We start from the raw sequence: 27,651 nt of genomic DNA, 5'->3' as shown, positions 1-27,651 counted from the left end.
GTCACAAAGCTGAGCTTCTAGGGGGATTTCTGAAAATATATTTTAATTTTTTACAATCCAAGAGATAATCACACTCCAGTCCCAATTCCAGATTGAGAAATGCACAGACAGATCACTGTGCTCCAATGAAGCCAACAGGTGGTCTGCCCATGTGGTTCTCAGGTCAGAATCAGGGCCTAATATTCCATATTCACTTAAGCATTCTATAGTGTTTTGCATTGAACAAGGACACTATCTGAATTTTTAGACTGATCCAGTGAAGCATTGGTCCCTTATTTTCTGATTTACACATTAAATAGAAATCTTGCCTAAACAAAAATATTTTTGAATATCAATTTTAGTCAAGAGTTACACCTGACTCCGCACAGAACTCAATAAACAGATTCTTAATCTGTTAGAAAACTGCAATGATAACACAAGTTGCCTGATGGATCTCAGTGATAAACAAATCTGTTTTATTTTTAACCTTTGGCAGAGGGGGTGCAATCTACCAACTAAACAGAGGACTAAATATTATTAACGCCCAGGCATCCTACTCCTCCAGGAAAAGCCTCCAACAATAATTCAGTTATATACTAATACAATGCTGTAGTGCACAGATGTCTCCAAACACCGCAAGGAAATAGTGGACCTCATCCATATTGGAATGTTCAACTAACCAGGCAAACTTTTACATACCTCAGGTTTTATAAAAAAAAAAAAGAATAAACCACCACCAAATTTGGATTTAAGTTATTTGACAGCATCTCTTTTAATGGCCTCTGCACTTTTTGGCATTGGCTTAATTTTCCAGGTGAGAGAATTTACCATACTCCACGTATCAGGCTGTTGCTGAGTTTGAGGTGACTGCTACCAGCCTGCATAGCTGTCCTCTACATATATTTTAAAAATCAATCACCAGTGAAATCTCAGTCCATGAGGAAAATGTTATGCCTTCATTACAAATACAGAAGTGAAGACAATAGCTTTTGCTGCAACTCCACATAGTGAAGTGAAAAGGTTTTTTTTTTTTTTTTTTTTTAAAACCCACCATGTGCATATCCCCCAGCAACTGCTAGTAATAACAAAAGCTCCTAAAGCAGCACAGGAAAATGCTGCACTCTAGGGCCTGGTCTAGCACTCCCTTCCTCCACAAAACAGTAAAGAAAGCATGATTGCAATCTGTAAAATCAAATTTCAAGGTAACTTTTAAAATGGTAAGTAAAACAATACATGGTTGGTATTCATATAGCCATTTCATTTAGTTTTATATACATCCATACTGTATCTTACTTTAAATGAATGTTACACAGAGACTACACAATGTCTCTAAGGGGCCACAAGTACACAGAGACTAGTGTCTATATGTGCCACTGCCCTCTGCTGGTTACTGTCAGAACTGCTGGTTTATCATAGGCACCATACTACTAACAGAATATTCTTTAGTTCAAGTAGAAGGGTCCTTTGCTTTTGAAAGGAAACAGGCAGAGATGCACTCTACCCCTGCTGCCATCATGACACTGAATGACTATGATGTGCAGAAGCATGGAGACTAAATGGCTGTGGATTTGTTACAATATGATAAAAAACTATCACTTACGCTGTAAAGAGCGCAACATTTAAAAATAGACAATAAGAGCATGGAAGGGCTTAAACTATTAGACTTTGAGAAATAAGTGCATAAGGGATCAGTGTCTTATGAAGGAGCTGCCTCTGTTCTGGCTTTAGTTTTAGCTGCTGCCTTGCCAGCTGGAAGATGGGTAGTGCTGGCAAGTGCTCCTCTCTCTGGTAGTTATTAAGGGAAAAAGCAGAAGCCGCTCTTCAATTGCTCTCCCCCACACACTTAAAAAAAAAAAAAAAAAGACTGAGACTTGAGCAATAAGTGAGATACACAGTTCACTTTATTGGCCTGCCCAAAAGTACAATTCTTTGGGTCAAATTATGCTGCAAGAGGCACCCAAGAACAGAATATAGCCTTTTAATTATGTTTTTTAAATTTCCCTACAGCAAAAAAACAATTGTAAACAAAAGCCACTGCATCAAGAAAGAGGATTTTTAAGTATAACATTAAGAAAGGCTGTTAATGTTGTTCTTCATTAATGATTTAACTACCCCTCCCTTTGTCCCTTCCTTGCTTCCTAATTGCATTTCCTTTTATTTCCAAAAACCTGTATTTATTCGTAAGAGGCTCTGGAAGCCACAGAGTTCAATCTTTTCATGGCAGAGTTCTAGGATCTACCAGTGCTTTCCAGGGATTCTTTCATATTTTGTTTTCAGGACTTCCAGTCCAGGCTAGTCAATAATTCCCATGAAAAACAATGAATAATGGAAGATTATAAAGATAACAAAATAAACAGCATCTCAGGGGACCCATAACAGTTCCAAACAAGGCCCTCAATAATATAAAGGTTCATAACAACTTTACCTTAGAGCTTAGACACAGCTGAATAGAATTTTTCCTATTAAATAGAAAGTTGCAAGATCTTGCACTTACCCGCAGTCCATGTTTTTGTTTGGTTGTTTTTTCTCCCCTAAAGAGTTCACCGTGTCTTAGAAAGTCACACAAGTGAACTTATCACCAATAAATGCTACTGGTACCCAATTTAATGCCACAACACTGAGTCTTTTTATACATCTTCCTACTGTTCTTATTTACACCACAAAACTTCTCCACCCTTTCAGTTCTCACATCAGCAGCCTCCTCAAATCCCTATCCTACCAGCTATCAGATTCAGATGCTCACCATGTAGAAGTAATGCTGTTACTTCTCACCACACAGGCTGGATTACATAACACACGCAGCATCCATATAGTTGCAGGGCTTGTGCTGTGCCGAGCATAAGCAAAATTACACAACCATTTCAAGAAGTCCCCACACTAACCACCATGTCTTGAGTACTGAATTTTTTATTTAGAGAGCTGAAAAAAACCATGTTCTTAGAACTGGCTATGAAGTCAGAACAAATCTCAGATTTACCCTTCCTCACAAACTTTTAAGTATTTAAAGTAATCCCATATAGTTCAACTCTCACCGCTCACCATCTTTATCAGCTGCTCCAGGTTAAGTGACAGGACAAGATCAGAAATGAGGATATTCAAAGCCAAACCCAGCAACTGCCTCTATCAGCACTGGTTTGGTTTCATTGGCTTTCTTGGCCTGGCCATATTATTAACAGAAGACCAAAGAACTTTAAAGTGTGTTTACCAAGGAATGCTGCTACATGGCCAGAGAGCCAAAAGGTACAATAAGATTGCTAAAGATGGACATTAACATCCAACCAGGCCAGCTCAAGAACCCAGCCAAAGATCAACCAGGTGGTGCTTGATCTGCAAGGACACCATGTCCCTTTGGAATCTGCCATGACTATGATAACCACGTTCAATATTTTTGTTTCACCTAGCATGACTTTCAAGCTCCTTGACAAGTGGATCAAAGGGCTACCTAGTTTTACCACAGCTTATGAAATGTTTTTGCATCAACCACTGAAATCTTACTTTTAACTTCTTGGTAAAGCAGAGCTTCACTGTGAATCACAACCAATTACCCACCACCTTCCATAGCTATGATACAATATGGGGATCAGTTCTTCCTTCAACCTCTTTTGTTATTTTAGTGGAATCACAATACTATCAGTATTCTGTGCTACTTCAAGGAGCTGTCTCTCTTCCCACAATGGTTCTAAACGCCTAAAAATGTATTGCAGTGTCCTGTTATTTCCCATTATTAGATTTAAGACACAGAAGACTGAAAATTGACAAGTTACAACACACTTTTTAAATGACAGGCATACTGCCAGGTAGTCTACAGGCCAACAGAATTGGCAGCTCATGATTTTACTGCAAGTCTCACAATATTTGATCGCATTGTCAAAGCCCCAGGTTCTAGAGTGATGCAATTTACACAAGGATCTGCTCTCATTTTAATAAATTTCTACCCCTCATAGTTAGAGAGAGATGTTTGTACAGCACCTAGCACAACTGGGACCTGGTCCATGACTAAGGTTCCTAAGTGCTATGGTAATTCAAATACTAAAAATGAAAACAATATTGTCATTTACATTTTTGTAAAAAAGTGTTTTAAAAATCTAAAAAGCTAAAATTTTTAGAATAAAATGAAAATGAAACTCCATGCAATATTTTAAGTCACATTGCAGCACTAGGCTGGTGCATGAGAACTTGGAAGTGAGATTGACCAAAAAGTTAAATCCATTGTTATATTGCTACTATCTAAATATAAAATATAAGACTTCAATTTTTTACTATTATTCATTTTTAGTATTTAATTATTAGTAACACCAATAAGAGCACTTTCTAAAAAAAGACATGGCTATTAAAGCATTGCTTTTGGAAAAAAATACAGCCCCAGTGTTTTAGATATCCAAGAACATGACTCCTCTCCTTCCAATACTTCCTTAAAAAGCCCTTTTGTGACGCCTTCTTGCATTCTTCTCCTTACTAACTTTCTGCATCTGAACATGTCTCACGTATATTAGCAAGCTCTTTGAAGTAGGGACCATGCTTTTTAAATGCTCTCTAGAGTGCCATATATACAGAATGCTGTACAAATACACTCATTTTATTAGAATCTATCTTTGCTGATGAAGGTTTAATTTTGAATAACCTGTTTTGTACAGTGTTTTTTTAAAAAGACCTCTCTGATGCTAAAAAGCATAAATCTCCATCTGATTTGATTTGTGTATATCTTTAACTGCTAACAGAACACAAGTGGAAAGTGTGGTCTTGTGTGCAAAAAAAAAAAAAGTGAGATGGTTAAAGTACTGCCCTCAACTCCAAATGAAAAATCCACAGCTGAGCTATGCTATGAACATTTACTTCTAGGAGTAGCAACAGTTTATTTAAAAACAAAACAAAAAAAAACAATTACTTCAGGCCTTATCATACCTACACCCAAAGCATACATTCAAAATGAGTAAAGAACAGGGTTAAAAAAAATCCCAGGAATTTTCCCCCATGGATATCCTCACAGTCTCCAGAATCTAAGCTTTCATTTTAAAAAAATAAATTTCTAGCTCTTATGATTGAGGAGATAATCTTGGTTTATGTTTCTAGGGTTAAATTCATGCAGTGCTGTCTATCTAAATTAGGCAAATTTAAACTCAGAAGCAGGGCCGGTGCAAGGATGTTTTGCGCCCTAGGCGAAACTTCCACCTTGGGCCCCCCCCCCCCCCCCCCCGCCCTGAGGCACTCCCCTTGCGGCACCGCAAGCCTGGGAGGTGGGAGAAGTGAAGTGGTTACGAGGTGCTTGGGGAGGAGGCGGGGCAGGGGTGAGCTGGGGCAGGGAGTTCCCCTGTGTGCCGCCCTCTCCCCCTTCCTTGCTGCAGGTGGCCCTCCCCGCGCTCCCCTGCCCAGCTCCCTCCGCCTAAATGCCGGCGGCGACAGGGGCGGCCAAAGATCCGGCTGCCGCGGTTGCTGCCAAAGAAAATGATGCCCCCCAAATGCCAGTACCCTAGGTGACCGCCTAGGTCGCCTAAATGGTTGCACCGGCCCTGCTCAGAAGGAGCTGAGCAAACTGTCACAAACGGAAAAGGAAACCATGCAGAGTACAGAGAGGTAAGAAGTGAATTTTATAGAGACTGAATAGATACACTCATTAACAGCAAGGGAATTCATTTCACTGGATTCAGCCAGGCTAGGCTAGTATGTTTTTATAAGGATGACTAACTCAACTCTCCCTTCACTTTTACCTAGAGTAATATTTTACACTTGCTTTGCTCAGGTGTAACTGACTGCAAGACATGAAGTAGCAGCAAATTAGGCCCTCTAAATTTTGCAAGAGTATTTCATATAGGAGATGTGGCCCTTAGATTTTAAAATATCAACATATTACTATGATTAACCTAACTGAACTGCAAGACCCATATCCTTGTGCTCATATGAGAGAGGTGTTGGGGATGTGGGATTGTAACAGGGATTGTGTAGAGAGATAGATGTGTTATCTTTGGGTTATCACTAACTTATTTGATCAGGGTAACTGATGGATGTGTTTATTGTACATTGAAATGGTTGTCAAGCATTGAGTAGGTGCTTTTATTGTGGTTTAGTAAAAATGTGAATAAGTAAACGTGGGCTCTAGTTTAACAGGCTCTTCTAGCAGCCAATAATCATTGTTTAGTTAAAATACTCTGTGCTGCACAGCAGAACTCAAGGATGCTTTATTTCATGGTTGCAGAGACTGAGGTCATTTTATACTGAAAACAAAATATAGGCACCGAAGTTAAATGAATAGAGTAGATCAAATCAAGTCTGAGGACAAACCAAAATATATACAGGGACAGAAAACAGGTGTTCTCAGGATTTCTGTAATACACCCCAACCTTTCCACCATCAAAATAGAATGCCTTTACTAATTAAACACAAACAGGAAACTCATTTTATATAACAGTTGCCAGTCTTAGAATCTTCTGCACATAGAAGCATATGGGAACAATTTTCCAGTATTAATTCCATTTAGACTTCATCTGCTAAATTTCTTGTTTCAGAATATATGGGCTCATGAACATTAAGAGACTGACAGCAATAGAAACTGAAGTTCCCTCTGAATAAGCCCAAAGGCCAGTATCCATTGCACAGCTGCTCTCTTGGCTCCCCCATATCTTCTAAGAAACACGGATATAACTCAGAGACCACCTATTCTAGGAAGTTTCAGTACAATCAGAGGGAACACAGTCTATCACCTGAGTGCCAGCTTCGCCAGCACATATACCATCAATTGTGCTCAGTTATGGGTCTGATCCTGTTCAGTGCTCAGCACCCTGAATTCCCATTCGGGGTCTACAATACAAAGGAGCTGAGCACCTTGCAGAATTGAGGCCTATATATAGCATTGTTCTTCCACTGTTGACTCCTCTCCACTGTGGATGGAGCTTAGACCATAAACTTATTTCATTTATTAACAAATGTCTACACTACAGACTTTATGGCAGTAGAGCTGTACTGATGCAGCTGCGCCGCTGTGAGATCTCTCAGTTAGCCACGCTATGGCAACAGGAAAGAGTTCTCCCGTCGACATAAATTAAACCACCCCCAACAACAAGCGGCAGTAACAATGTTGGTGGGAGAAGCTCTCCTGCTGACATAGTGCTGTGCACACTACCACTTATGCCAGCAAAACTTGTCGCTCAGGGGTATGATTTTTTTCAGACCCCTGAGCAACATAAGTTTTACTGACTTAAGTGGTAGTGTAAACATGGCCTAAAGCTAGACATGAAACAAAAAATGCTTTATTCAGCTCCCTGCAGTTCTTCTTCAATGACAGATGTCAGACTCTCCCTCGTATTTTTCAGCCTATGCGGCCACCAGGGGTGGGGGGCAGGCAAAGCATCAGCCCCTTCCCCTTTCCTCCCCTTCCCCCCCGGTCCTTGTTGCTCCTGGATGGGCCACCCTGCACCACCTCTGGAGAGAGGTGGGGCACAACGCTGCAGGAGCAAGGTGAGTTCTTGACCCACCTTAGGGGGAGGGGATTTTGGCATCAGGCTCCAACGGTGGGATTTCAGGAGCCTGGCCATGCAACCCCAGGCTCCAACTGTGAGGCAGTGGGTACTGACACCCCCTGGCTCCGGCTGCAGGGCTTCAGCCTCTGGGCCCTGGTTCCAGCTTCATGACAGCAGGCAGTGGCCCCCAGCTCCAGACCCAAGCTCTGGTTGCACAGTGGCGGACACTGGCCCCAGATGCAGACAACCCACAGCTGCACAGCAGCAGGCTCCAACCGCGGGGCTTTGGATGCCAACCCTCGGCTCCATCCGCAGAGCTGCGTCAGCCTCTGGCCCCCAGTTCTGGCCGTATGGCCCCAGCCCCTGGCGCTGATCCCCTGCCCCAGCTAAAGGGCAGCAGGTGCCAATCTACAGCTCTGTTCCCTGGCTCTGGCCACGGGTGCCGACCCCCGCCCTGGCCGTGCAGCAGCGAGCGCAGGCTCCAGTCACAAAGTGGCAGGCGCTGACTCCTGGCTCTAGCCCCGCAGCCCTGGTTTTTGGCCATGTGGCAGCAGGCACTGGCCCAGGGTGCTGACCCACAGCTCCAAGTGTGCGGACTCTGATCCCTGGCTTCGGCCATGCAGTTCCAGTCTCCAGCTGTGCATCTGGCATGTAAATATCTTGTGATGCTGGCTATAACAGTGCAATGAAAACACTGTTCTCACTTTCAGGTTACACTGTAAACAAGAAGTAGGCAGCATTATCTTCTGCAAATGTAAACAAACTTGTTTTTCTGAGCGACTGGCTGAACAAGAAGTAGGACTGAGTGGACTTGTAGGCTCTAAAGTTTTACGTTGTTTTGTTTTTGAGTGAAGTTTTTTTTTTTACATAATTCTACATTTGTAAGGTCAACTTCCATAATAAAGAGATTGCACTATGTGAATTGAAAAATACTCTTTTGTTTTACAATGCAAATATTTGTAATAAAAAAATATAAAGTGAGTACTGTACATTTTGTATTCTGTGTTGTAATTAAAATCAATATATTTGAAAATGTAGAAAACATCCAAAATATTTAAATAAATGGTATTCTGTTATTGTTTAACAGCACAATTATTTTTTTTAATTGCTCGACAACCCTAATACAAATGCAGCAAAGAGTCTTGTGGAACCTTATAGACTAACAGACGTTTTGGAGCATGAGCTTTCGTGGGTGAATACCCACTTCGTCGGATGCATGTAGTGGAAATCTCCAGGGGCAGGTATATATAAGCAAGCAAGAAGCAGGCTAGAGATAATGAGGTTAGTTCAATCAGGGAGGATGAGGCCCACTTCTAGCAGCTGAGGTGTGAAAACCAAGGGAGGAGAAACTGATTTTGTAGTTGGCAAGCCATTCACAATCTTTGTTTAATCCTGAGCTGATGGTGTCAAATTTGCAGATGAACTGAAGCTCAGCAGTTTCTCTTTGAAGTCTGGTCCTGAAGTTTATTTGCTGCAGGATGGCCACCTTAAGATCTGCTATGGTATGGCAAGGGAGGTTGAAGTGTTCTCTTACAGGTTTTTGTATATTGCCATTCCTAATATCTGATGTGTGTCCATTTATCCTTTTCCGTAGAGACTGTCCAGTTTGGCCGATGTACATAGCAGAGGGGCATTGCTGGCATATGATGGCGTATACTACATTGGTGGACATGCAGGTGAATGAACTGGTGATGGTGTGGCTGATCTGGTTAGGTCCTGTGATGGTGTCGCTGGTGTAGATATGTGGGCAGAGTTGGCATTGAGGTTTATTGCATGGATTGGTTCCTGAGTTAGAGTTACTATGGTGCAGCGACACCATCACAGGACCTAACCAGATCAGCCGGTTCATTCACTTGCACGTCCACCAATGTAATGGCTGCACTCTGAGGCCGCCAAAAAATTTGTTGTGAGAACCCTTAGGCCCACTATAAAAGTAAGAGTTTGCGAAGAGTTAAGTAGAGAGCAGAAAATATTCAACAGTACACCAAAATCCAATTTCTCTGAAGTGAGGTTTTTTTTCCTTCATGACTGGATGTACTTACCCCTCTAAAGGAGCTGATTCTGAATTCCTAGGCCAGCAGTCTATGGACTCTGAAATACATTTGGAAAATTCCCTGAAGCAGTCCAACTTATTACAGTTTCACTTTCTGAAGAGATGACCATTTGGAAACATTCCATGATGATATTTTTGCCATAGATACAGTATATAGTTTGTATACAATTGTTGTAAGCCAATGTTTTTACATTTGCCAAGTGAAACAATTAAGTGAAACTGTGACTTTTAATATCTACATTCTACAGTACTAATACTACAGAAGCAGCAACCTGCTCCGGGGGCTCAAGGCAATTTGTTGGGATGCTAGACCAAAGCACCACACCAATAACTTTGTTGCATCAGATTTGAATGGCAGCAGGAACAAAAAATAAATATATCACTGTGACTTTCTATACCTTGGGGAGCATCCTGTAACCCCCATATTCCTCATTTTTATATAATCGCGATCTTGCATATAAAGCATGCTTTGTAAGGTATCGGGGAAAGGTTACGATCTGCTGAAAGGTTTCAGAGTAGCAGCTGTGTTAGTCTGTATCCGCAAAAAGAACAGGAGTACTTGTGGCACCTTAGAGGCTAACAAATTTATTTCAATACATTTGTTAGTCTTTAAGGTGCCAAAAGTACTCCTGATCTGCTGAAAGACATTTTTCTATCCATATATGTATATCATTAATGTAAATGAAGTTATGAGAATTCTGTTGTATAGTTGTCACTAAAACATTCTGTATGTTGGGGAATAGACAGACAGATATCAGCTCCCCAGAGGCAACAGCAAGGAAAGTAACCAATGCCCAGGCAGGGTGTCAAACAACCCATCAACAACCACTGTCCAGCAATGGAGCTACAATTCGGTGACTCACCTGCAGGAGGCTGCACCAGGGGAATTGCTCAACCTTGCCTGGGAACTCAGCAATGCCCACCAGACATGCCTGGACTTGTGTGGTCCCCAAGCACATGGGACATATACTTCATTTCCTTATTCCTTCTTTGCAATTTTATTTCCTTATCCCATCTTGCTTTTCAAGAACAAACATATTAAATCAAGTTTTCAATCTCATCTACTGTATAATAAACTGTGAACTCCTGAGAAAATTAAATTAAATAGGAAAAACTGCTTTGGAAACAGACATCATCAAGCATTTTTACACACAAGGAATGAAAACTGCTTGGGATGATCTGAGGCAATACCATAGAGATGATCAAAGAAACAAATTATGAGCCAGAGATTAAAACAATGATCTAAAATTACATGGGACTGAGGCTATAAAACAGAACACAGCAGGCCCATGCTTCGCTTTTCTTCTGCCTGCACTATGCTGAAAGCAACAAGGACACTGAAGACTTGAGACTCCAACAGAGGAGACTGGCCCAGACTTAAGGGACAAATCTGTACATTAAGGACTCCAATATCCAGTGGGGTGAAAAAAATTGATTATCTAGATGCTGCTCAGTCTAATAGGGTTGAGAGTTTAGATTGCGTGCTTATATTTTATTTTGGTAACTAACTGACTTTTTGCCTATTACTTATAATCTTTTGTAATCAAACTTCTTTAACTGTTTACCTTTACCAGTGAGTTTGTACGAAGTGTGCGACAAAACTGCTCAGGTTTACAAAGGCTGGTGTATAACCTCTTTCCATAGATGAAGTGGCAAACCAATTACTAAATTTGCACTGCCCATCTGGAGCAGTGCAAGACGGTATTCTCCTGAGGTACAGTGCTAGGAGCAGTGGGGATTTGGCTAGTGCCTTTCCCTGCCTGATTCATGAGTGGCTCTGGGAGCATTCATACAATCTAGCTGGGTGTGGGGCACCACATGCTGTTGTGCTGAGTGATAACAGCTTCTAGAGGGTTTGCTGCTCGTCACTAGCAAGGCACTGTGAGAGACAGCCCAGGCTGGAGAGTTTAGGGGGCACAGCAGTCCCTAGGGGATCCCATCACAATCACCTTAAAGGATGGAAGAGATACTTGGAAAGACAGGCCTCAAATCTTAATGAGTTAAAAGAGTTCAAGTCTTGTCCAACTGGCCAATTAGTGTTCTTTGATTAACTGTTCCTACTTTGGTTCTGAGTTTTATTTGTTAGGCAATTTCAGCACTCATGAGTCACACTAAACTGAGTTAACCATAAAATGAACACTTGCTTTCTTCAATTATTTCTCTGCTGACGTTTGTGTAACATTGCCATGTCTCGTACTGAGGAGGTGGGTGGGCCAAACTGCAACACACATGTCCAACAGTGTTTGGTGAGAAGTTGTGCACCTATTTTTATATTCTCAGATTCTTAGTATTTGGTTAGTTCTTTATGAGATACTGTGCAACTCTGTAGTATATCTTATTGCAGTAGGCTTTGTATCCATATTCTGCCACACAGAGTTAGATATTAGAAAAAGCGAAAGTGTATATGCGTTTTTCTCAGGCTTGCAATATAGAAGAGTTAAAATTTAGAAAGGCAGCTGTTTTTTATGCACTGTATCATCTAATCTTTTTCAGAGTAAATCTGGTCATGAAAGCCAGTGGCAGCCTCCCTGCAAGAGAAACAGTGTTGGCAAGATTGGGAAACTTTTGTGAAACGTCCCTAGTTTAGACAAGTCTTTACAGAGTAAGGCAGCTTGCTAGCAGAAATTCTGAAATAAGCCATCACTAAACTTTATATAAATTGCTTCCAAAATGTAATGGCCCTTAAATGTATCTCAGAAGACAAAACCTTATTTCTAAACATGAATTGCCGTTGCTTCTAATGAGAAAAGCAATACATTTAATGGAATTACTCTAGGGATGAATTTGGACCATATATGAACCTTCACAATTCAACTCCCAATTTTCAGGTACCTAGATAATCCTTTATAAATATATATCTTAGTAGGACACTTTATCGCTATGCATTCAGGTTCTTTTTAGAGAAGAAAAAAAAAATCTTACATTTGACACTTCAAATCCCAAAGGACACTAAGAAATTGACATTACACACACTGACAAACTACTTAACCCAAAGCTGAGAAACAACCACCTCTGGAGTGAAATATGACATCAGTTATGACAGTGCATGACAACATTTTGGGAAAGTGTCTTCACTTTCCAACTCAATTGCGTTCTGAACATGCCATTTACAGAATTCACCTCTGTTCCCAAAAGAAGGAAAGTCTTGAGATTACATTAATTCAACACTGTTCCCCAAAAATTATCTACTGCAGCATTCCTGCTTCACTCCCCTCCCCTCCTGGAAAATATTAGAAATGATACAAACATCAAGAGCCTGCTGGATTTCTTTCTACCAAATTCCACAATTTCTACTCTTATTTTCACACCGAAGACCCAATCCTCCAAGATAGGTGCTCTTGAGGCACACTGAGAGCCCTCAATTCCTATCAACTAAAATGAGAGATGAGAATGCTCAGCACTGCATAGGATTTAGTTCTAAAAGCCAAGATCTCTCTTCTCTACCTTTCATCTGTGCACACACAGAATATAAAGTTGGTTTGATAGCCACATCCTTTCCAGATAACATCAGATTCATCTCTTTCTTATAAAGGAAAATCCCTTCTAACTGATGTCTCTGAAGAAAGGAGGTTGTTTCTGTAATGAAAAAGAATGTCCTAAAAATGTAATGGCAAATAAACCAAACCACTATAAATGAAGAGGCGCAGTAGTACTAACAGTGATTGTGAATACCAGCAAGTTCTTGCCCAGGGTGACCCAAACAGAGAGCAAAGGACTGCTTATGGTCCATTTAACCCCCACAAATTGTTAAGATTTATACTAGTCAGTTGCTAGTTATAGTGTTAATAACCAATTAGCTGCAACCAAGTTAATTTACCAGGGTTATTTGTGCCGAAAGTTGGCAGTTACAATAAGAAATTTTTGTTAAAGAATGAAAATTTAGGGACCTCCTTTTTAGCCTAAGAGGAAGGTATCCCTCAAAAGCTGATTTGCAGTCATTGCACTACATACCAACAGTACTCACTGCAGCAGAAAGTTAGCGGCCGTACACACAGCTACGTTTATTATCAATAAATACATAAGCCTTGAGAAAGCTGAAATCTTAGTGTTTTTCAAAGTACACTTTAGAAAGATTCAATTCTTGCAAGCCTTGATCATGCTCTCTTGTTGCTGTATACTAACAGTCACATTGCCAGTCACTCTTTGCAGTGACTATTTTTTAAGTTTTGTCTGTACTGTGCCTAGCACAGTGCCCTGCAATCCTGATTGGTGACTCTAGGTGTTACTTCAGTAGTGAAAAAAATAAATAGTTAAGTATAAAGCTACCACCGCTTAACACTTATACTGCACTTTACATCTTCAAAGTGTTTTACAAACACTAATCCACACAATCATATGAGCATAGCCCTAATATTACATATGTTGAAACAGACAGGAAATAAGAAGCTTCACAGTGCCACATAGAGAGTCATTGCTAGAGGTGAAATTAAAATTCAGGAGATTCTGGTTCTGATCTATACTCAGATCACACTGTCTAAAAAAGTGTCACTTTTTAAATTTTTAAATAGTGGGGTCCCATAAATTATGCCATATTAAGTACTCAATGTCATGTACTTCAGGAGGGATATTTGTTTGCAAGCTTCAGAGTAAGTTTTAGAACTATGACCTCACTCATCACAAGTTAAGCTTGTTTTAAAAAAAAGTGCTTTGAGAACATTGATTTCTCTTTTGCTCTGCAAGTGCATTGACTTTCCCTCCCTTTTGCTGGATTTGGCTGACAGTTTTATGGACCAAAATGCATCTTACACACCATTTTAATGCGAAGTGAACAGTAGAGACTTTATATATTTTGTGCTGTTGGAATCCACATTGCTCACTTAATAGTAAAGCATGGAAGTTACACTTTGATACCTCTTTTGTACATTTTTACAATATTTGTCTCATATTAGTGAAAATAGAGTATTTTACGGATTGTTAAGTCGTCAGTCATATGAAACAGTTTTAAAAGCACATCTTTGCTTGTGTTACTAAAATGAGATTATTAAAGATTATCATTTTTTAAATTTAATTTTCTTTTCACCTTTACTCAGTTTGGAAAAAGTGGACTAATGAGTTTCACTTTCAGGATCCTATCTATTAACACAATGTTGGTCTTCAGAAAGAGTCAGGAACATGTATGTTTTTACTTAAAGCTTGTTTAGATTAAGATCTATTGTATTTTGTAAAAACCCTTGAAAACAAACAAAAGCCTATCACATCTAAATTAGGGGCCTAAAACTAGTCGAGTTCCTCTCTAACTTTACAACCATATTCCAGCAGCACTGGGGGAAAAACAAAATAAACAGAAGAAACTGAAGTCCACCACCAGTCTAGCACAGAAACATGCTACTGCTCCAAACCATAACCAGGCAAATATTTAAAATCCATTAGACATCAAGTAGTATCCCTGTTTGCTATTCCACATAGCTACATTAGATGTACAGTGTCTAAACACTTCACTTCCTCATAACCCATAAAAATCTGTAATTTTAACTTCTCTTATTAAATGCATGCTTGTAACAGAAGACACATGACAGGTAAGAGCCTCTGTATCGTACATAATTAATTTACGTTATCTTACTATGAAAATATGCACCTGAAAAGAAAACTACCTAGTGGTCATTTCCCTTTTCAGGTTGTAAACAATAAACTTGAAGGATAACAAGACAATCTACCTATTCTTCTGTAGTGTTAAAATTATAGTTAGCAGTGCTAACTCATACAGGAAGATCACGTATGACAAGAATTTCAGTTACATAGTAAGATTGATGTTTAGATGTGCAAGAAGCAACTTCTAATATGACCTCACATAATACTTTCCCCATGTTCAATTTTTCCTGCATTTACAGCACATTTGAGTAAGTTTAATTAACTCACTTCAGTAAGAACATGCTCATGTAAATAAGCTCCCAATCCTTTGGGCTGCATTACTTTAAGTCTGATTACTTATGTCTAGCTACCAGAAGGTGACAGTATCAATGTCCGACCATAGCAGCATGTTACTATGGCAGAACTTAGTAAACAGAAGCAGTGCTGTGAAGTTACAAGTGACTTGCAAGAGTGGAACAGTATGGATTTGGAAGAGGAGTGTATGGAAGGGCACAGGGACTGAAAATCAAAAGGACAGGGTGCTATTCTTAGATCTGCCCCTGGTTTGCTGAGGAACACATCACCACCAAAAACTATCTGTAAAATATTAACAAAATCCTTGATTGGTAACAATTGAGAGGATCAATTCTTTGTAAAGCCCTTTGAAAACCTCAGATGCAAGGCACCGAAAAGGTGCAGAGAATATAAAAATCAGAGCATCAAACCAAGAATACTGTCAGGTGCTAGCTTGTTTCCTTACACACTATTTTCCCCATGCTGTAAAATCAGCAGTCTACTAAACAATTGTTCAGTTAAAGAATCAGATAAGGTAATTCAACAGTACGAAGTCAATGAAGAAGCATAAAAGTGATGGATCAATAATTACTAAGTCAGTCGCTCTAGCTCTGTTATTTATTCTGTGCAGTATTTTTCCTGTGGTGAAATCTGTGCACCAGCTTTAGGGCCATGGAACACTTCACTGTTCTGCCAAGTGAAATTAAGTCACTCCGCAAAAAAGTAAACTAAAAATTAGTAAACTGCCTTCTCCCCACCCTTTCATTTTAAAGGAAAACAAACCATAAAAGGTGTTTGAGGTGAGCTCTTTCAGTTTTACAACCACTGAAGCCTAAGTTGTTCCATAACTCATTCAAGTATCTCTTCTATTACTCCACTAATAATGGTGCTGGAAGAGACAGATTACATTCTCATCATCCAACCAGAGTGGCAAGAAACCAATCACAGCAAAATAGAATTATTTTGCAAAACCTAAGCAAACTGGAATTAAGGAAAGAGGCAAACAGATGTGTTTCTGTAGCAGATCATTTTATAATGCATATTTAACATTTTAAATTGTAAAGATTATGGCTAGAACACCAACTGTAAGTGAATCCCTCAAAATATTCACAATTCACTAGCTTATTGCCATTTTACATTGATTTACTTTACTTCAAAGAATGATTATATTGCAGTAACACTATAGGCCTTAACTAAGTCAGGGCTCCATTGTACTAGGTGCTATACAAGCAATAAATGATATTCCCTGCTTTTGGAGAGTTTACAAACTTTTATTCTTTGTCATTAGAAGCCAACTGCTAACCAACTAATCCACATTCACCAGAAATCTACTGTATGTTGCAATACAAAGCTATCTTTATAATTTGAAGATAGATCTTAGTTTTTCCAGTGATTTCAGAATCATACACCTTACATTCTGGATTACTAAAATGTTCACTATGGTAACCTCCCAGGCTACTGACAGCAACAAGCTCCCTGGAGGGAACTGACATAAGAGAAGTAGCAATGTAGGCCTTTTTTCTTCACTACAAAAACCACTAAAACATCTTACATTAGAATTCTACTGTCAAAGTGGGTAAAACTATCAGACATGAATGTTACTGTTTTTAATCATCTTTTATGATGGCAACAAGTTTCTCCAAAGTACATGTAATCATTCCACTAAAGCCCACCTGGGACCATTAAACAGCCATCACCCTAGCCTATTATGTAGTCTAAAGGAAGGCCTTGTGGGATATTAATAGCCCACCTTGTTAGAAACTCACAGTAACTGCCAGCTTGTTTTTCTTTTCCTTACCCTATTTCTACCCTAGACTCCTTCCCATACTCCAGCCAAGAATTGGGGGGGGGGGGGCGGGGCGGGGCACGGAGAGGGGGATAATAAGAGCTGCTTATGTCTATGGAAAACTTTCAGAATCTTTCCCATTTAGGAACAATTGTGCTTGTGTCACATTTTCTCCTCTCCTCTGCAGTTTACTTTTGTTGTCCCTCTATCTTATTCCCCTAAAGTGAAGTTCGAGTCCTATGGCATCATAATCTCCACAGCAACCAACTGCTTGTATCACAAATGGAGGATTTACCACTTCAGGGGTAGAATAAGCTACCAAGGCAGATGAACTCCTAAAGAAACAAAGATCCTGTTTTTTTGAGCACATCCCGTTAGTGAAAGAAAAGGGGGCTGGGGAGACACAGCAAAATATAAAATGGGAAGGCAGTAAGAACAGTATTGTTTTTAAACACAGTGCAAAGTCCTGAGGGAGCTGCCAGCAGTTCCTACATTCTGGGGGGAGGGGAGGCCTCATACAACTCTGCAATTGAAACAACATTTACCAAAACAACTGGAATCTGCAGATGTTGCTTATTCTGCTCTCGCCACAGAATAAAAGCAATGACCTCCGTGTCAGTGATTTAAAGGCCAATTCACGGAATGGGGCAGTGCCCACTGATCCCCGTGGAACTCGTCTCAGCCCGGGAGGGATGCACTAGCCGACTGGAAGACACATGGACAGCGCGGCCCCACGGCATATTGCACTGCTGTTCTTCAGGGGGTGGGGTGGGGTATCCAAAATATCCCCGCGTTTAAAAAGCCCTTTCCACACGCCATTTTGTCGGGGGGGGGGGGGAGTGGGAGAACTAGGACAGCTCACGTTTTTAATTACCTAACTTAATTATTTGGAATGAGCAGGAGGGGGACAAACTACCTGAGTTCAGGCTGAACTAAAAACACACCGCCGCACAAAGTTAGTGGGGGGGGGGGAGAATTACCTCCAGCGGGATTGACCCCCCGCCAGCCTTCTCGCGCCCCCCAGTCTGCGGAGCAGAAATAGGGCCAGGGCTTTAGGGAAGTGGCCGAGCAGCAGCGGAGAGACCCAGCCCCGCGTGGAAGGCTCCCCGCGCGAGGCCGGGGCAGAGAACTAGCACAGCCCCTGCCCCCGGGGGGAACTTTGGCAAGCGGCAGCCGCCCCCGCGGCGCGGTCTCCCTTCGCCAAGGGGCGCGCAGCCGGTCGCCTCCTCTGGAGCGGCAGCCGGCTCCCCAGTCCCCTCCCCTGCGGCCGGCGCGCCCGTGCGCGCGGCGACTTTTGCGGGGAGTTGCGGGGCCGCCCGCTGCGCGCGGGGCTGGCGCATCCGCAGCGGCCCCTCTCCAGCCCGCGCATCTCTCCGGGAGCCGCGCTCGCCGCTCCCTCCACCCTGCGCTGCGCCTGCCGCCCTGCCTGGCCGCCTCCCGCAGCAAAACTTCGGGAGGCGAGAAAAAGCCGGCGGGGCCCGCAAGCGGCCGGCAAAACGCGCCCAGCAGCTGCGGCCGGCCCCGCTCCGCCCGCGGGGGGGCTCGGCCGGCGCCCGCCTTACCTGCGGCGAGTTTTTCCAGCCCTGCGCCGCTAGCTGCCGGGGCTCGGGCTCTCCGGCGCTCCGCTCGCCGCCTCATTCCAATATGGCACGGCCAGGCGGAGCGCATGCGCCCGCCGCCTCCTCCCCCCTTCTGCCCTCCCCTCCCTCCCTCCCGGCTTTTCGGGCGCTCAGACGCCCCCGCGCAGCGACTCGCTGAGCTTTGCGCGGGGTGGGGACGGGCACCGGCAGCCACCTGCGCCGGCAGCGGCCGCCCGGGCCAGGCCGCCTTACGCCTCGCCCGATCCGCGGGGCTCAGCCCCGTCCAGCACAGGAGGACTTTCTGCCGCTGCTCGCTGTTGGGCATCCCCCGCCCTAGCACCCGTTCCCTGCGGCGTGAGCCCTGGCTCTGCCCCGCACCTGCCTCCTGGGGAGCAAAGCGGGATAGGACACGGGGTAAAGGCAAAAAAGGCTAAGGGGTGCCCCATTTTAACCCACCGAGCTCCAGCTCTCAGCCACGCTCCGAGGGGTCACTTAACGGAGAGGGGTGGATGGGTATGACACATGCCCCCCAGAGCCTTTCACCCGGCCTCTTCTCTTCATTGCAGGACTTTGTCCCCAGCAAGGAAACACGGTGTATTCCGTTCGATACCCAGACACACACAGATCTTCCCCCCACACTCTTCCCTTTGATGTTTTACTGCCGGGCTTTGCTCCCTGGCGCTTGATTTCACTGAAAGAACTCCGACTTGTTTTTTTTAATAGAAAAGAGAATGCAGAATTGTTCATAATGGTGGAACTCAGAGCTGGCTCCAACATACACAAAATACACCCCACGGATTTATTTCCCGACATGGTTTCACTGGAACGAGGCCCCGGTGCAGCAGCAATTGCTCCGGCGAGTAAAGATTGCAGGGAGCGGGCCCTAAATTGATCTACTCTTTTGAAAAGGGTAAGCAGAAAGACAGCGTACGTTATTTTTAACCCCCGATAAAAACACCGAAGCACCATATAAAACAGGAAGAAAAAGGAAGCGTATTGTGCAAGACCAAGATCCTCATGGCCAGATGCCTGTGCAATGAGGGAAGGGTGGAAAAGCAATCGACTTCCACAGCGCACAAGCGACTTAGGCAGGGAGACTAATGCAGGCAAGAAGTATTTGAACTCCTAGTGGAAAATAATCTTCAGAATTCCATTAGAAAAAAGTGGAAGCTAAATCCTAGATCCAGTTTTACTTTGGATTTCACCACGTTGCCCAAGAAAGACGACATTGTCCATCTAAATCCCAGCTTCACTGATTTAACTGCATGCTCTTTAAGAATTGGTTTTAAATACTTTACACATCCATATTACTGAAAACACACCGCTTTTATTCTACTATCTACCCCGTTCGTTAGCACATTCCATTGAATGAATCACACTAGTGCAGTATTTGGAAACACCAAATCGCCTTAAATGATGTGCAGAATGGAAGCTACCCCTGTTAGTGTTTAGGCAACATTTTAACATTTACTAGGGAGACTATACATTTTATATATATTCATCCCATTATGGTTGATATCAGTTGATAGCATATAAAAATAAGTGTTCAGAGGTGAAAGACACACGGAACAGAATAAGCTATTATCATCTGTCCCTGAAGCAGAGATTTGCCAAGAAATAAATAGACCAAACAGTGCTGGAACTCCAGACAGGAAGAACAAATGTAAGCATGAACAGGATAATTAGGTATCCAAGAGGCAAAATGTATGGTGTTCTTTATTCTCTCAAAGGAGAGGTATGAGAGATACAGTGAAATCAAGTTATTCCAGATACGTATTTTATATTAAATGGAATTTTTTTCCCCAAGGGGAATTTTGATAACTAACTAGCAAAGGCAATACCCTTTGGTTAAAAAAATTTCCATAGACATCTTGACTAACTCATGAAAAAAATTAAAGAATCTGCTGCTGGAAAGAGTTGGAACATAGTTAACTAAATGCTTTTTTTGGGGATATGTAAAGGTTATTTCACATAAAAAAAACGAAGCACCAGGATTGCACAAGGGGACCTGGTGTCTCACTGCCTCTGCCTCATCTTGGGAAAACTCACATTTAGCATAAGCAAAGCTAAGTGAAAGCTATCCCCAGGAGTGGCGAAGGTGTTGAGTGAGAAAATGCCTACCTTATCTCACTTCAATTCAATTTCATGCTTATTACAAACACTTCCAGATATTGGGCTGCAGCATGCATAATTTTTCTTCCTGTAAAGCATAGAAATAAGTGACCGGAGAGTGAAATACTCTATCTGGCCACTAGAGGGTGGTCTCTCCATGTCAATTTAGGACCTGTGAGCAAAACTTGAAGAGTCTGCAGTATAAAATCTTCATGAGCTGTCTTTGACCTGTGGTCAATTAGGACTTCATTATTTGGTACTTTCAGTCTCTTACTGTTCTGGTTTAATTCTAATATCAGATAGCATGCACCTAAATATTCAATATCACATTTAAATTGTTTCTCCACAACTTCCTCAATAGAAAAAGCATCAGTAGCTCATTATGCTGGCTTTAACAACTGTTAAAAACAAGTGGCAATTCATACAGGCTCTCCTTGATGTAAGGTATTTTTGTTCATGATTCTCTTCTTTGGTTGGCAAGCAGATGATACAACCTAACTAGCTTGAAGCCAGCATGCAGAAATTTAAATGAAATAAGCATGCAATAAAATATTGATCATTCAAGTTTCCAAAGTATGTTTAATATTTTAAAAAATGAACCACTGAATCTATGCAGAGAGTCCTCCTATTTTGCTAATGCAAGTGCTACCTTTGCTTCAATGACAATACTAAGTAGTAATCCTTTCTATGAAGTTAAACAATAAAGACATCTTCCAAAATAAAACAATATTTTTAAGACCATGAACAACATTTAGGAGAAACACATGTTCAACTAATGACTTTAAGTACCAGAGGGGTAGCTATGTTAGTCTGGATCTGTAAAAAGTGACAGAGTCCTGTGGCACCTTATAGACTAACAGATGTATTGGAGCATAAGCTTACGTCGTCGGATTCATCCAACAAAGTGGGTATTCACCAACGAAAGCTTATGTTCCAATAAGTCTGTTAGTCTATAAGGTGCCACAGGATTCTTTGTTGCTAACTACTTTAAGTGACTAGAAAGTGCTCCTGATTTTGTCCTAACTCTCTATTTAGCTTGGCAGGCCACATGAACATTAGATAACTAATGAGACACCCAACATATCCTTTTGTTCTTTCATCATAATAAATGAAGCAATTTCTTGGAGTTTGTCAACATGCCGTTCAGGCTGTGGAGTAAGCGAAAGTCATTCAAAAATTCTCCAAACAAATGCCAGCACCTGTAGGCTATGCTTAGGCAAAACTTCCATTATAAAGGAATGGAAAAAATGTTTGAGCACTGACTACACTTTTGTTAATGTTCCTAAATATCAATGCATCTTAAATTTGTTTAAGTTACATATTATGGCACAAGTCTGAAATCCATAAGCATCCAGATGCCCCACTAACTTCAACAGAAGTTTGGAAGCAGAGATAGTAAGCTCAAGCCTATATCAAATGATGCAGCATGTTGAACATGGTATTAAGATTTAGGTTTCAGTCATGCATGTAACTGTGTGCATGAGTGTAACTTCATGCAGTTGAGTACTCCTACTCAGTTCAGCGGGAGTATTCAACTGCACGAAGAGTTTAAGTGTCTGAAGGATCAGAAACATTGCCAGTGAAATCCTGGGTCAGTTACTTTCTTTTAGCTATGTATATCCAATTTAATATTTATTAAAATCATTAGTTTACAAGTTTAGTTACCTGCTTCAAGTGGGTGGAAGACTCATTTAATTAAGGACTGCAAGATTGGGCCTGGTAAAAGCAATTTAGTGTCATATTCTGCTCCTGCACATTCTGCAGTAGCATACATTTCTCCCACAATGCGCCTTCAACATACTTCAGCACGGACAAAGACCATATTTAGAGGCAAGTGCAATTCGTATGGTTTTCTTCATTGGCCTGGTCAGTGACACTGCCAGCAAAGATCCCAACAGGTGCCAGATGTGATGGTTACTTTTGCAATGTTGACATTAGGGTCCAATCCTTACCGAGACATGTCTCTTTTGCATCAACAATTCAGTTCAGCATTCACATATAAATCAATCTTATTAGGAGAGCATTCATGCTGAAGCAGATACAGCTATACCAACTGAGCAGGGGGAAGCAGAAACCCAGTTCTGTTTACCCTTCCACAGTATCCTCAGAATTGGATAGTTGAGGGCCCCAAGACTCATGTGGCCCCACCCCTCTCTCCACTCCAGCCACATTAGCTCAGTGACAAAAACAGCTAGAAAGAACCAGTCAGAACAATAAAGTTAATCACTTGCAGACTCTGAAATAGGTGCTGGAACTAGGGGCTGCTGCACGCCTGGTTTGAAGTAGTTTCCATTATATACAAGGTTTACAGTTTGGTTCAATGGATCTCAGCACTCCCACTATATAAATTGTTCCAGGACCCCTGACTCTGATGATGTCAGCAGCATCCAAATATTTTTTTGTGTATTAACAGCTCAAGACATTCTCTCCCCTCTGATTAGCTGCTTGCTCCTACTCTGACAGTCAGAAAATCATAGGAATGTAGGGCTGGAAGGGACCTCAAGAGGTCATCTAGCCTGGCCCCCTGCATTCAGGCAGGACCAAGTATAGACCATCCTTGACAGGTGTTTCTCCAACCTGTTCTTAAAAACCTTCAATGACATGGATTCCACAACCTCCCTTTGAAGCCTATGCCAGTACTTAACTATTCCTGTAGTTAGAAAGTTTTTTTTCCTAATATCTACCCTAAATCTCCTTTGCTGCAGATTATGCTCGTTACTTCTAGTCATACCTTAAGTGGATGTATAGAACCATTGATCCACCATCCTCTTTATAACAGCCCTTAACATATTTGAAGACTTCTATGTCCCCTCCTCAGTCTTTTCAAGTCAGGTTTTCTAATCCTTTATCATTTTTGTGGCTCTCCTCTGGACTTTCTCCAGTTTCTCTACATCTTTCTTAAAAGTGTGGCATCCAAAACCAGACACATTACTCTAGCTGAGGCCTCACCAGTGCTGAGTAGAGCAGGATATCAGCCTGTTTTGCAACTGTATCCCCTTGTTGACTCATTCAATTTGTGATCCACTATAACCCCCGGATCATTTTCAGAAGCCCTTCTGCCTATCCTTCACTTCATCCTCACTCCACCTTCCCTCTGTGTTCCCTTTCTTCTTTACCCTCTTACTTTAATATCCACTGTACCTTACATTTCTCTTTTCACCTAATTCTCTCCCAAGAAAACCCCATTCAAAGTATTTTAATAATTTTGGTTTTTTTTAATGGAACTATCATGACATTTGCTAACACCTCCACCTCCCCATAACATTTTCCACTTTACTTGTATGATATATCCTTCTCCCACCCCAAGCCCTTTGTTTGGTCTATTTAGACCAAGCTGCTCAGAGCAACGTCTTTCTTATTCTGTTCGTACATTGCCTAACATAATGGGTCCCAGGTTTGGTTGGGGTCCTTAGGTGCTACTGTAATACAAATAACTGAGAGCAGACATCCTTATAGGAATTTTTCCTGAGCAAAGACAACAAAATTAGGTCCCTACATACGAAGGGAATAAAGGGATTAATACAGTGTTTTGTAATAAAATTAATTAACACTAATGTCAAAACACTTGCGTAAGAGTTTGCAAGATTAGGGCCTAAATGAGTCCTTCACTATCTGAAGCCTAGTATACTTTTCAGAATTATACAGCAGTTAGGGGGGGCTTAGTGTCTATAATCACACACACATGATTAAAAAAGGAATTGCAATTAATTGCGATTAATTGCAGTTTTAATCACAATGTTAAACAATACCAATTTACATTTATTATAAATATTTATGCATGTTTTTCTACATTTTCAAATGTATTGATTTCAAATACAACAGAATACAACGTGTACAGTGCTTACTTTATATTAGTTTTGATTACAAGTATTTTGCACTGTAAAAAAGAAACAAAAAGTAGTACAATCTACAAATTGAAGCATGAAGGAGGATACAAATGTTTAGCTTACCTGGCAGGGAAATACCTTGCAACTCTGGCTACAACAGTGCTATGTGAATGCTTGTTCTCACTTTCAAGTGACGTAAATTAGAAGCGGGCAGCATTATCGCCTGTAAATGTAAACAAACTTGTTTGTCTAAGCGATTGGCTGAACAAGAAGTAGAACTGAGTGGACTTGTAGGCTCTAAAATTTTACATTGTTTTGTTTGAGTGCAGTTATGTAAAAAAAAATATAATTCTACATTTGTAAGTTGGACTTTAACAATAAAGATATTGCAGTACAGTACTTGTGTGAGGTGAATTGCAAAATACAATTTATCTTTTTTACAGTGCAAATATTTAATAAAAATTATAAAGTGAGCACTGTACACGTAATATGCTGTGTCATAACTGATATCAATATATTTAAAAATATAGAAAAACATGCAAAATATTTGTAATGAATTTTAATTTGGTATTCTATTATTGTTTAACAGTGTGATTAAAACTGCGATTAATTTTTTAATCTAGCTAATGTTTTGAGTAAATCACTGGAGTTAACTGTCATTGACAGCCCTAGTTTTGTTTTTTTTCCTTAGAGGGGAGAATTAATAAAAAATTATTTTCTGCACCAAACATATAATTTACCAACAAAACAAGGACTCTTCTTTTAATGTTACCTTTCTGGAATTTTACATTGCTTGCACATTCCCTCCTTGTAGCGGGCCGGTGTGGCTCCCCTCCTCCCCGGGGAGGGTTGCGCCCCGGACACAGGAAGGGGCGGGGCTACAGAGCGGTGAGCCCGCCCCTCAGAGGGTCAGGCGGCGACCCAGAAGGATAAAAGCTGGGCCTTCCAGCTCAGTCAGTGCCCAGCCACCGCGGGGAGCAGACCTGCCTGAGGGAGCTCCTAACGGGGAAATCGCTGGAGCCCAGGGCAGCTGCCCGGACTGGCCGGAGACCACCCTCACTCGCTACTGGGAAGACCTGCTGGAGCTTCCCCGCGCCACCTACGAAGAGGAGCCACCAGGGACTTCCCCGCTACCTTGCTGTTACCCCGAGGAACCCCCGGAGCAGCATTGGCCGGTCTTCCCCGAGGAACTACCAGATCTACCCCCCAGCCCGGGTTGTGAGGAACCCATGCAGTGGGACTTCCCGGGACCGGACGCCGTGGACCAGGTAGGACCCGAGGGGGATATTGGAAGTGGCCCGGGGGCAGCCGACCTCAGTCAGGCTGCTGACCAGACAATACCCATGTCCGTGTGTTGCGGTCAGGATCCCCACTGACCGTCAACGGTAACGACCACTGCCTAGGGCCCCGGGCCGGGACACAGTGGAGTGGGTGGGCCTGTGTCCCCCCTGCCACCCCACTCACGGGTGGCAGTTATCCCCCTCACCTTACTGCTCAGCCCTGCTGCAAGAGGCCTGAGCTCCCTTGTACTGTTTACTGCTCAGCCCTGCTGCAAGAGGCCTGAGCTCCCTTGTACTGTTTACTGCTCAGCCCTGCTGCAAGAGGCCTGCGCTCCTTTGTCCTGTTTACTGCTCAGCCCTGCTGCAAGAGGCCTGAGCTCCCTTACACTGTTTATTGCTCAGCCCTGCTGCGAGAGGCCTGAGCCTCCGGGTACGTCTACACTACGGGATTATTCCGATTTTACATAAACCGGTTTAGCAAAACAGATTGTATAAAATCGAGTGCGCGCGGCCACACTAAACACATTAAATCGGTGGTGTGCGTCCACGGTCCGAGGCTAGCGTCGATTTCTGGAGCATTGCACTGTGGGTAGCTATTCCGTAGCTATCCCATAGTTCCCGCAGCCTCCCCCGCCCCTTGGAATTTCCGGGTTGAGATCCCAGTGCCTGATGGGGCAAAAATCATTGTCGCGGGTGGTTCTGGGTACAGCCTCACCCCTCCCTCCCTGAGCAGCAGACAACCGTTTCGCGCCTTTTTTGCTTGGTGAACTGTGCAGACGCCATAGCACAGCAAGCATGGACCCTGCTCAGCTCAATACCGCAATCGTGGATGTTTTAAACACCTCGCGCACTCTCGTGCAGTATATGGTGAACCAGGACCTTCAAACCGAGGCGAGTAAGAGGCGGATACGGCAGCGCGGCGATGACAGTGATGAGGACGTGGACACAGAATTCTCTCAAACCGCGGGCCCCTGCGCTTTGGAGATCCTGATGGTAATGGGGCAGATTCTATCCATTGAACGCCGATTTTGGGCCCGGGAAACAAGCACTGACTGGTGGGACCGCATTGTGTTGCAGGTGTGGGACGATTCCCAGTGGCTGCGAAACTTTCGCATGCGTAAGGGCACTTTCATGGAACTTTGTGACTTGCTTGCCCCTGCCCTGAAACGCCATAATACCAAGATGAGAGCAGCCCTCACAGTAGAGAAGCGAGTGGCGATAGCCCTGTGGAAGCTTGCAATGCCAGACAGCTACCGGTCAGTCGGGAATCAATTTGGAGTTGGAAAATCTACTGTGGGGGCTACTGTGATGCAAGTAGCCAAAGCAATCACTAAGCTGCTGCTACGAAAGGTTGTGACTCTGGGAAACGTGCAGTGGATGGCCATGAAGCCATACACAGGCAGCCTGGACAGTGGTCAGGATCTGTTCAATTACAGGCTGAGCAAGTGCAGAATGGTGGTGGAATGTGCATTTGGCCGTTTAAAGGCGCGCTGGCGGACATTACTGACTCGCTCAGACCTCAGCCAAACCAATGTCCCCTATGTTATTGCTGCTTGCTGTATTCTCCACAATCTCTGTGGGAGTAAGGGGGAGACCTTTATGGCGGGGTGGGAGGCTGAGGCAAATCACCTGGCCGCTGATTACGCGCAGCCAGACACCAGGGAGATTAGAAGAGCACACCAGGAAGCGGTGCGCATCAGAGAAGCTTTGAAAACGAGCTT

The 27,651-nt window shown here is 42.5% G+C and overlaps 1 protein-coding gene across 3 annotated transcripts in view; it reads right to left on the bottom strand.

Annotated features, from left to right (window-relative positions):
* The window catches only part of SFMBT1 (Scm like with four mbt domains 1), a 138,240-nt gene extending 119,464 nt beyond the window's left edge, over window positions 1-18,776 (bottom strand). For 2 of the 3 annotated variants that reach the window (XM_045025115.1, XR_006581206.1), the window contains exon 1: window positions 18,694-18,776. The gene's annotated coding sequence lies outside the window, so the exon portion shown is untranslated. The remainder of the gene's footprint in view (window positions 1-18,693) is intronic. The other variant, XM_045025116.1, reaches the window with a different exon arrangement.
* Window positions 18,777-27,651: the final 8,875 nt, after the last annotated feature.

This window comes from Mauremys mutica, chromosome 7 (genome assembly GCF_020497125.1).
Source record: "Mauremys mutica isolate MM-2020 ecotype Southern chromosome 7, ASM2049712v1, whole genome shotgun sequence".
Lineage (NCBI taxonomy): Eukaryota > Metazoa > Chordata > Testudines > Geoemydidae > Mauremys > Mauremys mutica.
This window is presented reverse-complemented; position numbering and strand designations above follow the sequence as displayed.